General features: G+C 45.4%; 1 protein-coding gene across 6 annotated transcripts in view; it reads right to left on the reverse strand.

Annotated features, from left to right (window-relative positions):
• Nucleotides 1–19013, reverse strand: part of MIB2 (MIB E3 ubiquitin protein ligase 2) — a 285750-nt gene extending 266737 nt beyond the window's left edge. For 2 of the 6 annotated variants that reach the window (XM_082273689.1, XM_082273685.1), the window contains exon 1: nt 18671–19013. The gene's annotated coding sequence lies outside the window, so the exon portion shown is untranslated. Of the gene's footprint in view, nt 1–3101; nt 3272–9761; nt 9918–18670 lie in introns of those variants that run through there. The other 4 variants (XM_082273691.1, XM_082273690.1, XM_082273687.1 and 1 more) reach the window with 3 other exon arrangements.
• Nucleotides 19014–19382: the final 369 nt, after the last annotated feature.

A 19382-nucleotide genomic window follows, 5' to 3' on the forward strand; every position in this document is an offset into this window, starting at 1 on the left:
CTTTTTTTTTGGGGGGAATTTCATATAAAAAAAATTTGAAAAATATTGTTATTTTTGCAAAATTGATTTTTGTTTATAGCGCATGATCAAAAAAAAAAAAAAAAAAAAAAAATCGCACAGGTGATCAAATACCACCAAAAGAAAGCTCTGTTTGTGGGAAAAAAAGGACGTCAAATTCGTTCAGGTACAGCGTCGCACGACCGCGCAATTGTCCGTTAAAGTCACGCAGTGCCGAATCGCAAAATAGGCCCTGGTCAGGAAGGGGGTAAAATGTTCCGGGGCTTAAGTGGTTAATGGGAACTTGCCAATGACAGGTTCACTATACAATGGTCAAAAGGGTAGAAGTACCCACCTACTTCTATTTGTTATTCCCTCACCAGCTCGATAAGTGAGAGGATGCTCCCTTGCTGGCATACTTTATTCTGGAGTGTTATTCCACAGAGGGTGCAATACCTTGCTCACCCAGATGGTACACACAGAAGTAGGCAAATATTTTCTCTGCAGTTTTTAGTCATCCCATCACTGGTGATAAGTCATAGGTGTGCGCAGCCTATTGCATAAGGGCAGAGGATGGTGTCAGAAGAGCATTGGACGGTGTCAGTCATTTTTTTTTTATACTTTTTTTTAAGTGTCCCGCTGCGGGGCTTTGGTAAAATATCAGCTGGGGGAATCTGCACCGCACGTGGTGATTAGGGTGTGCCCAGGCACACATCTATGTGAGAAGTGTTGCTAGTGTGAAATGGACCCAACGCACACACAAATGTGAATTTGCATGCTGCTCTAGTGGCAAACAGGGATAGATGATAGAGCTTGATAGCTACACTAAGTGGAGCCCGAGGTAAGTGGTTAATGGGCAGAAAGAAATGAAAGTGAACTAAGCAGGGGAGAAATATTAGGCAACGGAGGGGGACTAAATAAAGACAAAGCCGCAGCAGGTAGAAATGAAGACACACACTAGGCAGCAGGTCATAGAAGTGAAGTAATCTATACAGAGAGGAGAACCGTGGATAAAGATTTAAGAGCAGAGAGGGGAGTTATTGTGCGCACAAACCAGAAGGGAGAAGATACCCATCGACAGCACCTGAAAGGGACATAGATGACGTTCAGGCAATATCCAATATAGACTAAAGCTGGCCATACATTATACAATTGACTTGTCCAATTTTCCTTTAGATTTACCAAAACCATATCATATGAGGTCAAGCCTAAACTCTTAATTTGTATGCAAGCAGGCAGGCCCTTGCACTACATAGTTGAAGGTAAATCTAAAGGAAATTGAATAAGAGAATTGAATAAAGTATGGCCAGCTTAAAGCTGGATTATCAAACTCTGGAGGAAGTCAGTGTAGCACCCTCCTAGATAGGTGCTAGGTTCAAAGCATCGTTATGCTCCATCTGCTTATCAGGGAAGCCTGATCTGTTAGTTATGCCTGTTACATGAGTCTAGGTGTGAGTCATTTGGTCTGAGGGAGTGTCCCCACTGTATCCAATGGGGGAGCATGTTGGACAGTGGAGGAAACCTGGCCAGTGGTAAACGGGCTTTTGTGGCAGTCCAAGTGGGAGGGAACCACTGCAGTGCATCCTGGGATTGACCATAAAAGCCAAGGGCACATGTGACAGGGCTTCTTTGGTGGGAAGCAGAGTCCCAGGAGGAGGGTGACAGCTGTCTCTCCTCCTGCAGCCTGAGGAAAGTGGTCACGGGCAGTCAGCCTAGTGAGCCAGGTGTGGAGCTGAACTTTGAGAGTCCTGGAAAGCGGACGGTGGAGCTGCTGGCAGAAGTCAACTGGGAAAAACAGTGTCCGTGAGTACCAGAGGGCTTGCCAAGGGGTCTGCCCAGGAAGGGGGACCACTCCAGTAGGTCAGAGGACAGAAGGTCAGCTCACACAGTAAGCAAGAGTAAAGGGGGTGCCAAGTAGAACCCTTAGGAGTAAGGGTAAAAGGGGGTACCAAGCCGGGCCCTGAAGAGTATATCACTATACAGTTAATTTATCCGGGTCTTCACTACAGTGGCAAGGTGAAGCAGCGGCCTTGCCACACTCAACATAGCTAGAAGTCCTCAAGTTGTGCATAGTTCATCTAGAGCACGTGTCAAACACAAGGCCCGCGGGCCGAATGCGGCCCCCCAGGCCATTTCATGTGGCCCTCACAGCTGTAGGACCCTCCTTGTCTCTGCCCCCACCTTGTCCCTGTAGTCGGCAGCAGAGAGGACAGAACTCCTTTGCCAGATCCTGCACTCCTCTGTGCAGCCGGAGAAAGGCTCATCTTTGCCCAACTCCCCCCCCCCCCTCCTACAGATCCTGCACCTCTTTGTGCAGCCTCAACACCACCTTGCCCCTGCCTCCCCTGGTCTCAGCATTCAGCAGACTCTGGAAGCTGACTCCAGCTCTCCTCTGGTTCTTTTCCAGACCCTGCACTTCTTCCCAGATCCATCCGCACCTTCTTCCTGGCAGCAGCACAAGGTAAGGGGGTGCATTGTGATGTAAGGAAGGGTGGGTGACTCTTGACTTCTGATGGGGGGGGCTTTTGACATCTCATGTAAGGGGGCGTGGGGTGCTCTGGACATCTAATCTTACAGATATAACCGGCCCTCTGAGGGCAACCATAATGCTGATGCGGCCCGCCATGAAATTTAGTTTGACACCCCTGATCTAGACCCCACTCATCCCTTCTCCCATGCCAAGTGCTACAATAAAAACAACAAAAAACCAAATCCCCTGGACTGTTTCCTGACTGAGCCAGGCACTTAAAGCATTAAGAATTGATGAGTTGTTGCTATGGGTAACCCAGGGGAATCCGCTTCAAGCAGCTCCCAAGGGAGTAGTGCTACATCAGGTTTGGGGACAAGCTCACCAGTCTCTGGGCTATGATCATCACCGGTGGCAGCATTTTAGCTGAAATCCATAAATTGTCTTCTCCCTTTATACTATAAACTGTAACAAGGATCATAACCTCTCCTTAAGGTCATAGTCAGCATGCATGCTGTTCTTTTAGCTCAAGGAGCTGAATTACTGCTGAATCTGAATTACATTTTAATCCATTTTGCAATATGGAAGACAATAAATCTGCAGTGGAAGGAAGATTCAAATAAAACAAGGAACTCACTTTTATTTATAAACCTGATGCTGCCCTTGGCATGAGGCTTGTAGCTGGTAAGGAAGGTCCCTGAGGCGCTGGCCTGATATCTCGTGTTCACGTCAGCCAACTGTTACCATCAGAAATAAGAATATACTGGCTGAACTATACACTTTCCTGCTCAGGTTACTCAGGTATGGGATCCCTGTCAGTAAAATGGATTTATGCCCAGAAAAAAAAAAAAAAAAAAAGAAGAAATGGAATGTGTATCAACGTGAAGAGTTTTTTTTTTTTTTTTTGTTTTTTAGATTCTTACAAAAACAACCAAAGGAATTCGTATAAACCAGTACATTTCCAAACTCCTATTAATCATGATTGATGGTAAGTGGGGAAGCACACCATGTATTCCAGATCTTATTGTATTTTCCAGAGCAATCCCTGTGTTCATATACAATTTTTTCCATACGGTAGGACATTATTAACCAGCTTTATCCAAGTGGCAACAGAGGGTGGAGCCGGCTGGCAAAACGGTTGTAGTAGGTATAGACAAATACAAAAAAAAAAAAAAAAAGTATTGGTACTTGTATAAAAAAAAAAATGGTATCGTTGCATCGCTAATTATGGTCATTATTAGCAAGCCCCCAAGATAGTCATTAAACATCCAGACCCTTGACTAAGAATTTCATCAGGCCTATAATCTAGGGCAGAAACGACAAACAAATAGCAGTGCAGAAACCTCAGAGTGAAAAAGTAACAATATTTATTAACAAGAAAAAAAAAAACCACACACTTAGGGCTCTTTCACACGGGCTTTCCTTTTTTTTTGCCCGATCAGGTCCTTTTTTTTTTTTTTGTAAGGGTCCTTTCACACGGCCGCTCAGTGTGTCCGCAAATCATCCAATCCGTTTGCGGATGATTTGCGGACATAATGTAACTGAATGGCACTGCGGGTGTCAGCGGAATACCATCTGCTGACACCCGATTTTCCTCCTTTCAGTTCTGTTCCGTTTTTACGAATGGAACAGAACCCCATTTTTCCTTCCGTGTAAAAAACGGAAAGGAAGGAAAATCGGATGTCAGCGGTGTCATCCGCTGACATCCGCAGTGCCATATACTTACATTATGTCCGCATATCATCCGCAAACGGATGGGATGATATGCGGGCATACGGAGCGGATGACACAAATGTCATCCGCTCCGTGGAAAAAAAAAAAAAAGTCCCGCAGCGGAGCTTTCACACGGAGCGGCCTTATGAAAGGAGCCTAACGGACACGGATGACACTTGTGTCATCCGGTCCGTATGTCCGTTTTTCATCCCATCCGTTTACGGATGAAAAACTGACATAATGCATGTCTATGTAAATACGGATGTCTGCGGATGACACCACTGACATCCGTTTTTGCTTCAGTTCCGTTTTTTGAAAGGAAGAAAAAATAGGGTTCTCCTCCGTTCAAAAAAACTGAACTTAACTGAACTGACAAAAAACGGATGTCAGAGGATGATCATCCGATGACATCCGTATTTACGTAGAGATACATTATGTCAGTTTTTCATCCGCAAACGGATGGGATGAAAAACGGACATACGGAACGCCCGTGTGAAAGAGCCCTTAGGGCTCTTTCACACGGGCTTTCCGTGTGAAAGCTCCGCTGCGGTCCTTTCTTTTTTTTTCCACGGAGCGGATGACATTTCTGTCATCCGCTCCGTAGGTCCGCATATCATCCCATCCGTTTGCGGATGATATGCGGACCTAATGTAAGTCTATGGGGATTGCGGATGTCAGCGGATGACACCGCTGACATCCGATTTTCCTTCCTTTCCGTTTTTTGAACCGAGGAAAAATACAGTTCTATTCCATTCGAAAAAACGGAACAGAACTGAAAGGAAGAAAATCGGATGTCAGCGGATGGTATTCCGCTGACATCCGCAATGCCATAGACTTACATTATGTCCGTAAATCATCCGCAAAAAAAATAGGATGATTTGCGGACATACGGAAAGCCCGTGTGAAAGAGCCCTTACATAATTCAACATGTTGCTTTTTTTCTTGTTATTATATTGTTACTATGTTACTGATGAGGATACTGAGCTGCTATTTGCTTGTGGTTTGAGCTGTTGTGATCTTCCTGGATCTTTTTTGGCGAGCTCCAGGACCTCTTGTATATGGAATTGACCGAGACCTACAGTACTTATGCCTTTGACTGGTTCCGGGAAAGCTGGGCCTTGTAGAGCGCCAAATTGGTTTGTGTGTTTTTTCTTCATTCTAGGGCAGGGCAAATTTCACTGCTGCACAAACTTAAAGTAAGCAATTTTTCATTACTTGCAAAAGGTAACATCAGACGCATACTGAACAACAAAACAGTCACATGATTAAGTGTGGGAGAGAAAGACAAGGGAGAGACAAGGGGGCATTGAAGGAAGGAGGGAAATAGGTGAGGTGGGGGGAAGGAAAAAAAAAAAAGGGGGGGGGAAGACTGCAAGTATGTCTCAGTGGAGCAACTTCCAATCAGCAAACTATGCTTCAAAAAAAGCCTTCCCCTCTTCAGGGTACACAACCATATTCCGTAACATCCAGGCTTTAGAGTGCCATTCGTGTTTATGCTGTGCTGTGTGGAATAAGTCCTCCATCTTATTTATTTCTTCCACGTTATAAAGCCAAAGGCCAATGGTTGGCGGCTGTGGACGTTTCCAATTAAGGAGAATGCAAGTCTTAGCACTGTTCAAGAGGTGATGAATAATTGATTGTTTGTAAATTTTAGCTGGAATGGTAGAGACGTGAAGAAGAAAACATTGACTATGTTTAATCCTTATACTGCCATCATTTGTAAATAGATAGGAAGGTATATTATATTTACTTGAATTAAACTTTTATTTATCCATTTCTTCAGTTACTTCCTGGTTTTCATTTCCAGGTAAATGATGGCATACATCTTCAGGAAGGGAGCAGGGCTTTCTCTGCTGAACTCACCCTCCTGTCTGCATGCCTGAGCTAAGCGCAGATGGATACCAGGAAGTAAAATGTTCCATGAATCAACTGCCCTTACTCAAGATGGCCATGGCCAGAAATGCTAGGGGGGTGTTTTTAAAAATGATTTCTCAGCAAAATTAAGCATGGAGACATGGAGGGATGGGGGAGTTTGCTTTGAATACTCAAAACAAATTAAATAATGTTTTTATTTTGTGGTGTTCGGATACAGTGTAGACAGTGGCGGCCCGTGCATAGGGGGCGCCAGAGCGCTGCCCCCCCCCATAAAAAAAAAGAAAAAAACAATAGAAAAAAAAAAGACAAAAAGAACAAATAAAGTTTTGAAAAAAATAAAATCATGTTCGCAGGCCTATGCGCTCGGCCTGGTGGCTATGGGGGGGGGGGGGGGTTTACGACCCAGAAGAGCTGCCGATTGGCTGCCTTCTGGGGGCGTAACCTGGGCGCAGAAAAAAGCGCTGAGCCACCCCCACCTTCGTGATATCCTGGCTGTGATTGGTCCAGTCTCCAGCCTGGACCAATCATCATCCAGGACATCGCTGACTCGCAATAGGTGCGGTGCCGGTGAGTGCGTCAGTCACGCACCGTCACCGCCCGATCTCCTTCCCGCCGCCCGGACCGGTAGACAGAAGACTGAAGAGGAGGACGTCCACGGCGCTGCTCGTCTCGGTTCCCGGAATCCCGCCATCCCGCCGCCGTCAGAAGGTAAGTGATTGAAGCCGACCTGTGCCATGCCTGTACCATCACCTATGCCATCACCTGTGCCATGCCTATGCCATCACCTGTGCCATGCCTATGCCATCACCTGTGCAATGCCTATGCCATCACCTGTGCCATCACCTGTGCCATGCCTATGCCATCACCTGTGCCATGCCTATGCCATCACCTGTGCCATCACCTGTGCCATGCCTATGCCATCACCTGTGCCATGCCTATGCCATCACCTGTGCCATCACCTGTGCCATGCCATCACCTGTGCCATGCCTATGCCATCACCTGTGCCATGCCTATGCCATCACCTGTACCATCACATGTGCCATGCCTATGCCATCACCTGTGCCATGCCTGTACCATGACCTCAAAGTCATTAAATTTTTTTACTGCGTTTTTTGCCACGAAGCAATACCTATTACATTTTTCTTTTTGCGCCCCCCCCCCTCCCCAAAATTTTGAGCACCAGCCGCCACTGAGTGTAGATCTGCTTTAAGTTGCATTCACATAGGTGTAGTGTGTGAATGTGCACAACATTGTGTGCTTTTCTCGCATTTGCTAAATGTTAAAAAAAAAAAAAGAAAAGAAAATAGTGCCATTTTGCGGTGACATTCCATATTCATGGAACCCCAAACATGCCATGCAAGACGTGAATTTGCATGTAGAAAATGCATTTAAGAACTGTTAAAAAAGAAACTTGAACTTTTTTTTTGCTGCTTTTGTCGTGTGTAGGGTAGCCCATTGAAATGAACAGGCTGTTCTATGTGGGAAACATGCATTTGGGCAATGCCTCACACAGTGTGACCAGGTTCTTACAGTTACTATACTGTGCATAGGTTAGCTGTCAATTAAATTGTCAGTCCATCAAATGACTGGTGTCACAGCTGATCACATGTGCAGCACCATGGCAACTGCAGATCAAACCGAGGCTAAGATGGCAGCTTCCTTGGCAGTAAAGGATAAGAGGGTCCAGTTCACTATCCACCAAGTTGATCATTTCAATATAATAATAATAATAATAATAATAATAATAATGCTAGAAAGGCTGTATGGAACAACACAAGCATTCCTTTTTTTAAATTAGAGGAAGCATTTTTTTTTTTTTAAAACAGGAAAAAAAAAAGAATAAAAACGAAGAATCAGTTAACATTTTTAAGCCTCCCAGTACTTCATATCTTATTCTTCCACAGAAAAAAAACTGCCAATTAATCACTATCAGCATACTGATCATACATCACTTTGGATAGGATTATTGAGAGCGAACCAAGATCACTGTGCTAGCGACTGTACAGAGCGGATTGGGTTACCCTGGTTAATGTACAAACAAAGCAAAGTTCTTATTGATTCTATCTATCTAGGAAGCCTGGCTTTTGCTGTTTATGTAGTAACAAAATGATCCATGTACAGCAGGCAAAGATGATGCCAAATATCCATCCAATCTCTCCTGCTCTACTACAGCCAAATTGAATGTGGCAAACTTACATCAAGGTCAAAATGAAAAGAACTCACGTCAGACATATGGCTGGCTGCCACCGTTGGAATGACTTTAAAGGAAAACTAGAATAGCGTTAGGTTGGTTTTATTTTGGTTGTGTATGAAATAAATACTACTGGGCCTTATGCTGGGCTGTCATGTATATGAATACCTGAGTTTGTACTGGGGTGTGCTCCAATGTGTGCCCCTAACATGGGGACTGAGCTGTTACTGGCAGATCCTGGTCTCAGAGTAAAGCCTCGTACACACGCGGCAGGGAATTTTCGTCCAACGACCGATCTGCCGATCTTCGGCTTGTTAGTATGATGCTTCCGACAACCGACTCTGACTTTTTGGCTGAAAAAAATCTGGTGTGCATGCTATAAAATGTTTGTCTGCCGTCAAAACACGGCCGATTTTCATGCAGTCAGTACAGATTTCGACAGGGAAAAATCTGATGAGCAAGACTGGGCATGCTCAGAGAAGAAAGAACACAAAGAAAGCAAACCAACACATGACATCACTTCTGAAGTAGATTTTTGTTGGGCGAGAAAATTTGTGTGCAGTCTAGGCACATTCCAACCAACACAACACAACTCTGGACAAAAGATGGACGATCGGTCGGCCGATAATCGTTGCGTGTATACGGGGCTTAACAATCAGAAGCCAGTTCTATAGGCTCCCACTCATATGATCACTGTGACAGCCAATCACAGTGATCGCTTGTTTTAGAAGTCTCCTGTATTTTATTCTCCTCTCTGAGGACATAAAAGGTACATTGGGGTTGATTTACTAAAGGCAAATAGTCTGTGCACTGCAACTGCAGTTGCTCTAGATCTGATGGGAACATGCAAGGAAAAAAAAAAACAGCATTTTTGCTTGCACATGATTGGATGATAGAAATCAGTAGAGCTTTCCCTTATTTCAGAGCTTCCCCTCATATCTAGATAAACTACACTTGCAGTGCAGAGTATATTTGCCTTTTGTAAATCAACCCCATTGTATTTTTGTGGAGACTCACTAGCAGAGTAAGGCCCCATTCACAGCAGCATACTTAACCTTGGTTCACACTAGAACACGGTTCAGGAAACTCGCAATGCATGCAAGTTTCCCCGCACTGCCTTAAAATCACACTGCCTTTGCGATCTGCATTGCCCTTTCATGTCATTGCAATGTTAACAACACCCAAATCGCAGGTTGCAAATGCAGTGCTTTCGCCTGCACCAGATTGCATGGTACGAAACAATGCGATCCGGTTGCAGTGCATTTCTAAAATTGATGCATGCACTACTCTGGTGCGATGCAAGCCCATTCAAAATGCATTGGCTCAAATCGCACCATACTGAATCACATTAGGATTCACAGGAATGCAGTGTGATTCCCATGCAATTCAGTGTAAACCAGGGCTTAAAGTGAAACTTTAAAATAAAATACAAAACAATTGTGAACTGGCAGAATTTTTAATGAAGCATTAAAGTTGTGTTAAACCCCAAACCAAAAATGTATTATTATTGCAGCTTACCAATCATTAGATGTGATGGCTGCATTAGTTTTCTTTTTTAGGGTTTTCCCTCTGTTTTCACCTTGTGATCTGGCCAGTAACACACCTCCTGTATTAGAGTGCCTCCACTCTGGATGAAGGAGCACAGGGGCACCTTTGGACAGCAGCATTGTCAGTCTGGGGGGAGAGGAGTGTTACATATATTAGCAGACTTAGATACACTAACAACCTGAAGCCAAACTCCACTTAACACTTTATAATCAGTTGCAGCAAACAGTTTTTTTTACCTTTTGGGATAAAGGTTTTACATAAATGTGGATCATTGTATGCATCCCTGTCAGTGTTAAATGGCTTGTCTCATCCATGTAAACTGATAGATCTGGAAGAGAGCTAAAAAAAACAGGACTTACTCGCCATATCACCAGATGAAAATAAAAGAAAGAAAGCCTAAAAAAGAAAACAAATGCAGCCATCACATCTAAGAATTGGTAAGTGGACTTTTGGGTTTAAAACTGCTTTAAAGTTACTGTCCCGCCTGTCCACACTGTACACCCATGTGAGAGCCGTGTTTTGCCTGCACTTAATGCACGGCTCTTCCATGAATCTGTGTTCAGGCAGTCCCATTTGTATCAATTGGGATGCAGCAGTTTCACAGACACAGCCGCCGCTCCCAATCTGACATCTGTGTGGCTGTGAGTGTGTGTCCCTGAAAATAGAAATCAGTAACATCTACCTGGATACAGCAAGTAGTAGCACACATATGTACAGTTTTACTGACACATTCCAAAATGCAAAACTGCATTCAGGCGATTATTAATCCCCAAAATTTTGGTAACTTTAACAGCAGCGGAAGCCAGCACTTACCTTATCTGCTTTACAATTTTGCACATGTTCCTAAATGAGGAGGTCCCAAGGTCACACCTGCAGGTTTCCTGTGTTACTTTGGTATCTTGCAGTGTCCTATGGACAGGGCCATCTTACCGAATGGGCATGCTGGGCAGTTGCCCGGGGGCGCAAATCGCCCGGGGGGCCAACCTGCCCAGTGACCCAGCCCCAGCCAAGCATTAGTCCCGATTCCCGTGTGCATCCTGCTTAAAAGGTGGCAAGTGCCTGTCAGCCCTGCGTTGCTGTCAGGCCACTTGGGCCATGGAGGGGGAGCCCACAACTGCAGGAATGCCTGTCCACCTCCACAGGAACAGGCACACACAGGAAAGTCGAGTCTGACTCCCATCCGTGTGTGTGTTCACCGGACCCAGGCACCCAACTTGGAAGCCGTCATTAGCCTGGCATTGCTGTACCAATAAATATCTCCTTATCGATAATTTGCATTTTTATTCTCCTGGGTGATTGTGTAGGCGGGGCCCCAGTGCACTGCATTGCCTGGGGCCCTTTACTGCTCTTAAGATGGCACTGCCTATGGAGCCACCCTTGCCACAGATATCCTGCTGGAAAATCTAAGGTCTGGGAAGAGGGTCCACTGTTATAGAAGACACGCATGTGTAATTAGGCTGGGTATAAGTAGCCATGGGACATTTAATCCTGATGCAGAAGGCCATCAGATGCTACTAGACAGGCACACATTCATATGCAAAGGGGAGGGGAGGCAGGATACAAGGCATTATGGGCCCTGTAGCATTGGAGAAGGATCGCCTACAGCTGAATGGTAGAGGAAGCCTTCAGTGCTGGGGAGAGACTTGTCTGCGCCTGGTGTCAACAGGGGCACCAGATATAGCAGACATCCGTAAGAATATATATATATATATATATATATATATATATATATATATATATATATACACACATATATACACACACACACACACAGTATCTCACAAAAGTGAGTACACCCCTCACATTTTATTATATATTTTCATGTGACAACACTGAAGAAATGACACTTTGCTACAATGTAAAGTAGTGAGTATACAGCTTGTATAACAGTGTAAGACCCCGTTCACATACAGGCAACGCTACTTGCTGGGCGACCTGTGAAGTCGCGGTGCACAGAGTGCACCGCGACCTCGGCACGACTTGCACGGACCTCATATCATTGAAGTCTATGCAGGTCGCCTCCTGGTCGCCCCAAAGTAGTACAGGACCCTTTTTCTAAATCGGAGCGACTTGTGTCGCTCCTATTAGAACGGGTCCTGTGCTAATCTATGGCAGGCGACCCACCGCGACTTGTCAGGCGACTGCCTGACAAGTCGCGCTAGTGTGAACCGGATATAAACTTGCTGTCCCCTCAAAATAACCCAAAAGTGAGTACACCCCTAAGTTAAAATGTCCAAATTGGGCCCAAAGTGTCAATATTTTGTGTGGCCACCAATATTTTCCAGCACTGCCTTAACCCTCTTGGGCATGGAGTTCACCAGAGCTTCACAGGTTGCCACTGGGTCTTCTTCCACTCCTCCATGACGACATCATGGAGCTGATGGATATTAGAGACCTTGCACTCCTCCTCCTTCCGTTTGAGGATGTCCCACAGATGCTCAATAGGGTTTAGGTCTACAGAAATGCTTCATCACCCTCAGCTTCTTTAGCAAGGCAGTGGTTGTCTTGGAGGTGTGTTTGGGGTTGTTATGTTTAGATACTGCCCTGCGGCCCAGTCTCTGAAGGGTGGGGATCATACTCTGCTTCAGTATGTCACAGTACATGTTGGCATTCATGGTTCCCTCAATGAACTGTAGCTCCCCAGTGCCGGCAGCACTCAAGCAGGCCCAGACCATGACACTCCCACCACCATGCTTGACTGTAGGCAAGACACACTTGTCTTTGTACTCCTTACATGCTTGACACCACCTGAACCAAATAAGTTTATCTTGGTCTCATCAGACCACAGGACATGGTTCCAGTAATTCCTGTCCTTAGTCTGCTTGTCGTCAGCAAACTGTTTGCGGGCTTTCTTGTGCATCATCTTTAGAAGAGGCTTCCTTCTGGGAGGACAGCCATGCAGACCAATTAGATGCAGTGTGCGGCGCATGGTCTGAACACTGACAGGCTGACCCCCCACCCCTTCAACCTCTGCAGCAATGCTGGCAGCACTCATATGTCTATTTCCCAAAGACAACCTCTGGATATGACGCTGAGGACGTGCACTCAACTTCTTTGTTAGACCATGACGAGGCCTGTTCTGAGTGGAACCTGTCCTGTTAAACTGCTGTATGGTCTTGGCCACCGTGCTACAGCTCAGTTTCAGGGTCTTGGCAATCTTCCTATATCTTCTTATAGCCTAGGCCATCTTTATGTAGAGCAACAATTCTTTTTTTCAGAACCTCAGAGAGTTCTTTGCCATGAGGTGCCATGTTAAACTTCCAGTGACCAGTATGAGAGAATGAGAGTGATAACACCAAATTTAACACACCTACTCCCCATTCACACCTGAAACCTTGTAACACTAACGAGTCACATGACATCGGGAGGGAAAATGGCTAATGGGGCCGAATTTGGACATTTTCACTTAGGGGTGTACTCACCTTTGTTTTTGTTTTTTGAAAGGTGTTTATTTATGAATTTTCAACCAACAACACATAATACAAGTGCAGACAATGCCAGTAAAGAAAAAAAAATAATATATATATATATATATATATATATAACAGGCAATGAAAATATACCAGGTCAATGGAAGGCACTGCAGAATAAACATGACAAAAAGGCCAACAGGGCCCAAGGGGAAGGGGAAGGGAACGGGGAGGAAAGGGGGGGGGGCTCATAGGTACTCACCTTTGTTGCATGCAGTTTAGACATTAATGGCTGTGTGCTGAGTTATTTTGAGGGGACAGCAAATTTACACTGTTATACAAGCTGTACACTCACTACTTTACATTGTAGCAAAGTGATATTTCTTCAGTGTTGTCACATGAAAAGATATAATAAAATATTTACAAAAATGTGAGGGGTGCACTATATATATATATATACATACATACACTGTATATAGCAAAAACTGAAGTAGCTATAGATAGATATGGGTCAATAGATAGGTGGATATTATTTGTACTATGGGTTTCCTTTAGATCTGAGCATTCAGTTACTGGGTTGAGGAAGACCTCCCAGGGGGAAGACATATCTCTTACAGCAGACATACACCATCCTGGTGACACCTTCCCCCTGATACTGGTGTAGTCACCACTGTTCCTGGTCTGAGAGCAGTGAGGAAGGTGTCAGTTAGTGGAATTAGTGATGTGGAAGGTGTCAGTTAGGCTAGGCTCACACATGTGCGGTGCGAATTTCCCCTCCGTTTTCACTGCAAATTACCAAAGCAGCTTTTCGGATTCAGCTGCGATTTAGATACGGTACAGATGAAAATTTTTGGAGCCGGCGGCCACTGGTGTCTTTACCTACTTAAGGATCGGAAGGTTTTACCCCCTTAATACGGCACTATGTTATTTTAACTGACAATTACACGGTCATGGGACATTGTACCCAAAAAAAAAAAAAAATGGTTGCCTTTTTTCCCACAAATAGAGCTTTATTTTGGTGGTATTTGATCACCTCTGCGGTTTTTATTTTTTGCGCCTTTAAAACAAAAAAATAAAGACAATTCGAAAAAAAAAAAAACAATATTTTCACTTTCTGCTACATAACATTCCCAATAAAAACATAAAAAATCAAATGTTTTCATCATTTTAGGCCAATATGTATTCTGCTACATATTTTTGGAAAAAAAAAAAATTGAGATAAGCGTATATTGATATTGATTGCTTTGCGCAAAATGTATCACGTCTACAAACTAGGGGAAAGATTTATGTAATTTATTTATTTTTTTAATAGTAATGGCGGTGATCAGCAATTTTTAGCGGGACTGTGACATGGCGGAGGAAAGATCGGACCCCTAACTGACACTTTTGAGAGGACCAGTGACATTATTACAGTAATCAATGGTAAAAATATGCAATTTTACTGTACTAATGACACTGGCAGGGAAGGGGTTAACACTAGGGATCGATCGATTATTCGGCAAAGCTGATATATCGAGGGCCGATATGCACTTTCCCTGATATATCAGAATCGGCCCCGGAGGTTACCGGTATTGCCGATATTTCAGGAAAGTGCTGTACCGGAGTGATGCCTACAGCTAGAGGCATCACCCCGTTACCGGCGTCCATAGCTGATGGTGGGCTGTCTTGTAATGACAACCAATGCGGCTGAGAAACCGCTCGGCTGTCATTACAAGGAGCGGGAGGGGACGTTCTCCAGCTCCCGCCACCTTCCGCAGCTCGCTCGGGTCTCCCATCCCCCGGGAGACCCGGGCAACCAGCCTGCACAGCTGCTGAAGACCCGATCAAAGCCCCATTCCACTCTGATCGGGTCTCCATGCAAAAACTGGCACCAGATTCCAGAAATGACAGCATTCAAAACAGCCAAACTTGGCGTTTTGAATGTTTTTAAGTGCAGAGGAGGGGTTTGGGGTCAGATCCCTCCACAAGAGTACCCGTCAAAGAAAAAAATAAACATTTTTTTAAATGTACGAAAATATCGGCTGATACCGATATGCAATGCATTGACCAAAGAATCAGTATCGGCAACGAAAAAACGATATCGGTCAATCAGTAGTTAACACCAGGGGCGATCAAACGGTTAAATGTTAAGATGCTTTCTGTGTGGGGGATGGGATTACTGGATGAAAACAGAGACCTGTGTTCCTAAATAGGAGGAACTCAGGATCCCGGACTGTGCAGTGATTACTTCGGCAGACCGCCCTTCTGTCTCCATGGAAAGCGATTGCGGGTGCCCGGCAGGGGTCCTGTCCGCCAGACCCGCTGATTGGCTCCCCCTCTAACTAATCTGCGTGTGCCACACGCTTTGCACCCGTGCGCCACCACTAACTACTACACGAGACTACGTACAGGTTTGTTGCTTCTCGTAACAGAGCCGACCTGTCGTAGTTTAACTACGGTGGCTGGTCGGCAAGTGGTTAAAATTAGCTGGTTGTTAAGGAGCGAGCCAGGAAGCCGCCTGCTGCATCCTTAACAACGGATGACTCATCGGCTGTCAGTAGGCTTCCCTGCTGACAGCTGAATGTGGAAAAAAAAAATAATTCCCAGCCATAAAAAAAATTGTGTTTTTTAGGCTCTTTGCCTTGGTATGGATTTAGAAGGGAACTCCCAAGCCACATTTAAAAAAAAAAAAAATGGGATGGGTCCCCCCAAAATCCATACCAGACCCTTATCTGAGCATGCAGCCCGGCAAGCCAGAAAAAAGGGTAGGGGGGGGGGAGGGGGGAGAGTGAGCCCCCCCCCCTCCTGAACTGTACCAGACCGCATGCACTCGACCTGAAAAAGGGGAAAAGGCCCCGCCCCTTAGCTATTTAAGAACTGTCAGATGGCAGGAGTGGACATTTTTTTCTTCCTTTCAATTTTCGGGTCTGGCGATGACAGTGGGCGTCGTGATTGACAATGGATCCACACCAGGAGACTTTTTTTTTTTAAACGGTCTCTGTGTTTTTATTTTTTGGTGAATGGGTTGGGGTATTATAAGGAGGTCCCTGATGACATCCTGTGGGAGGGCAAAACGCGTTGAAGTATTTTCCGGTTCCGAGTGGTAACGACGTCAGTTCCGGTTGCTGTGGAACGCATAGTGGTTAAGGAGCTCGCGGAAGCATACTGCTGCTTACATGCTTACATGCGGTTTTACTACCATTTTATAAGTATTTTTTTTTTATTTGCCCTATTAAACTGCAGTCCTACAGTACTCCACTATTGGCTCCTTCTCTTTGTTCTGCACTTGAGGATTATATGGAACATCTTAGAGGCTACTGGGGAGTTCTTGATCCGTTCCTTGTGACCCATCAGTCTTATCTAAACTATGACTGAAAAGCTGGAGGTCCATTGTTTCTGGGAAGGAGGGACAGAAAAGGGGGCGTGTCTTATATCACAGAATGAATTTGTATTCATGTGGAGCACTTCAGCACTTTATAGGGATTACATTCGTTTATTTGGACCTTTTGTGTATATGAATGTCTTTATGATGCTAGCGCTATTTTTTATACATTTCCTTCATGTTTACAAGTGATTTACACTCGGTGCACAGCTGCTGCTAATAATTCCTTTTCACTTCTATTTCATTACAGCGCAAGTATTTATTTTATATACAATTCACACACATATGTGAACGGAGCCTTAGGGGAATGAGTGTACAGAAGGTGTCAGTTAGCAGTATGAACGGTGTGAAAGGTGTCAGTAAGGGACGAGGAGTGTGGAAGGTGTCAGTAAGGAATGAGGAGTGTGGAAGGTGTCAGTAAGGTATGAGGAGTGTGGAAGGTGTCAGTAAGGTATGAGGAGTGTGGAAGGAGTCAGTAAGGTATGAGGAGTGTGGAAGGTGTCAGTAAGGTATGAGGAGTGTGGAAGGTGTCAGTAAGGAATGAGGAGTGTGGAAGGTGTCAGTAAGGTATGAGGAGTGTGGAAGGTGTCAGTAAGGTATGAGGAGTGTGGAAGGTGTCAGTAAGGTATGAGGAGTGTGGAAGGTGTCAGTAAGGGACGAGGAGTGTGGAAGGTGTCAGTAAGGTATGAGGAGTGTGGAAGGTGTCAGTAAGGTATGAGGAGTGTGGAAGGTGTCAGTAAGGTATGAGGAGAGTGAAAGGTGTCAGTAAGGTATGAGGAGTGTGGAAGGTGTCAGTAAGGGATGAGGAGTGTGGAAGGTGTCAGTAAGGTATGAGGAGTGTGGAAGGTGTCAGTAAGGGATGAGGAGTGTGGAAGGTGTCAGTAAGGTATGAGGAGAGTGGAAGGTGTCAGTAAGGTATGAGGAGTGTGGAAGGTGTCAGTAAGGGATGAGGAGTGTGGAAGGTGTCAGTAAGGTATGAGGAGTGTGGAAGGTGTCAGTAAGGTATGAGGAGAGTGGAAGGTGTCAGTAAGGTATGAGGAGTGTGGAAGGTGTCAGTAAGGGATGAGGAGTGTGGAAGGTGTCAGTAAGGTATGAGGAGAGTGGAAGGTGTCAGTAAGGTATGAGGAGTGTGGAAGGTGTCAGTAAGGTATGAGGAGAGTGGAAGGTGTCAGTAAGGTATGAGGAGTGTGGAAGGTGTCAGTAAGGGATGAGGAGTGTGGAAGGTGTCAGTAAGGTATGAGGAGAGTGGAAGGTGTCAGTAAGGTATGAGGAGTGTGGAAGGTGTCAGTAAGGTATGAGGAGTGTGGAAGGTGTCAGTAAGGTATGAGGAGAGTGCAAGGTGTCAGTAAGGTATGAGGAGTGTGGAAGGTGTCAGTAAGGGATGAGGAGTGTGGAAGGAGTCAGTAAGGTATGAGGAGTGTGGAAGGTGTCAGTAAGGTATGAGGAGAGTGGAAGGTGTCAGTAAGGTATGAGGAGTGTGGAAGGTGTCAGTAAGGTATGAGGAGTGTGGAAGGTGTCAGTAAGGTATGAGGAGAGTGGAAGGTGTCAGTAAGGTATGAGGAGTGTGGAAGGTGTCAGTAAGGGATGAGGAGTGTGGAAGGTGTCAGTAAGGTATGAGGAGAGTGGAAGGTGTCAGTAAGGTATGAGGAGTGTGGAAGGTGTCAGTAAGGTATGAGGAGTGTGGAAGGTGTCAGTAAGGTATGAGGAGAGTGCAAGGTGTCAGTAAGGTATGAGGAGTGTGGAAGGTGTCAGTAAGGGATGAGGAGTGTGGAAGGTGTCAGTAAGGTATGAGGAGTGTGGAAGGTGTCAGTAAGGTATGAGGAGAGTGGAAGGTGTCAGTAAGGTATGAGGAGTGTGGAAGGTGTCAGTAAGGTATGAGGAGTGTGGAAGGTGTCAGTAAGGTATGAGGAGAGTGCAAGGTGTCAGTAAGGTATGAGGAGTGTGGAAGGTGTCAGTAAGGGATGAGGAGTGTGGAAGGAGTCAGTAAGGTATGAGGAGTGTGGAAGGTGTCAGTGAGCTGGCAGTATGTATCCCCCAGGTCAGTAGATGTCTCCCCTCCCCCATACACATAGTACACACAGTAGTAGTAGAATGTGGAGAGCACTTACCGGCTCGGTGGAGAGGAGGTCGGTGGTGGTTGGGGAGGGGGGGGAGGGGAAGCCGTGTATTCCCGGTACGTATCCTCCTCACAGCCGCATTTCCCTTCCCTCTTCCATCTGTATGACAGCAGAGGCGGCTGAGCCCCGGCCCCGCACAGCCTGCTGGGATTGTAGTTCTTTCCTGCGGAGGCGTCTGGTTGGAGGCAATATTACGGACTACCAGTCCCGGCATGCAGTGCGCCCGGGCAGGTTGTTGTAGGCAGCTCTCTGGGTCGGGGCCCCCCGGAGCTCTGCAGTGTGCGGTGACGGAGAAGTGTGTGAGAGGAGGACAGATAATCCCAGAGAGGAGCTCCTCGGTGCGAGGGGGGGCATAGTGTATGTTGTGTACACCCCTCCTGGGGTTATCTGTATGTCACAGGGGTTGTTATGACACCAAACAAGCCTGCCAGTGCTGGGAGCAGCTCCTCCATAGTGTCCCATACATACACAGTACATACATCTACATAGACAGTACATATATCTATATACACAGTACATACATCTATATACACAGTACATACATCTATATACACAGTACATATATCTATATACACAGTACATACATCTATATACACAGTACATACATCTATATACACAGTACATACATCTACATACACAGTACATACATCTACATACACAGTACATACATCTACATACACAGTACATACATCTATATACACAG

The sequence above is a fragment of the Pelophylax lessonae genome (genome assembly GCF_965119305.1).
Source record: "Pelophylax lessonae genome assembly, chromosome: 12".
Lineage (NCBI taxonomy): Eukaryota > Metazoa > Chordata > Amphibia > Anura > Ranidae > Pelophylax > Pelophylax lessonae.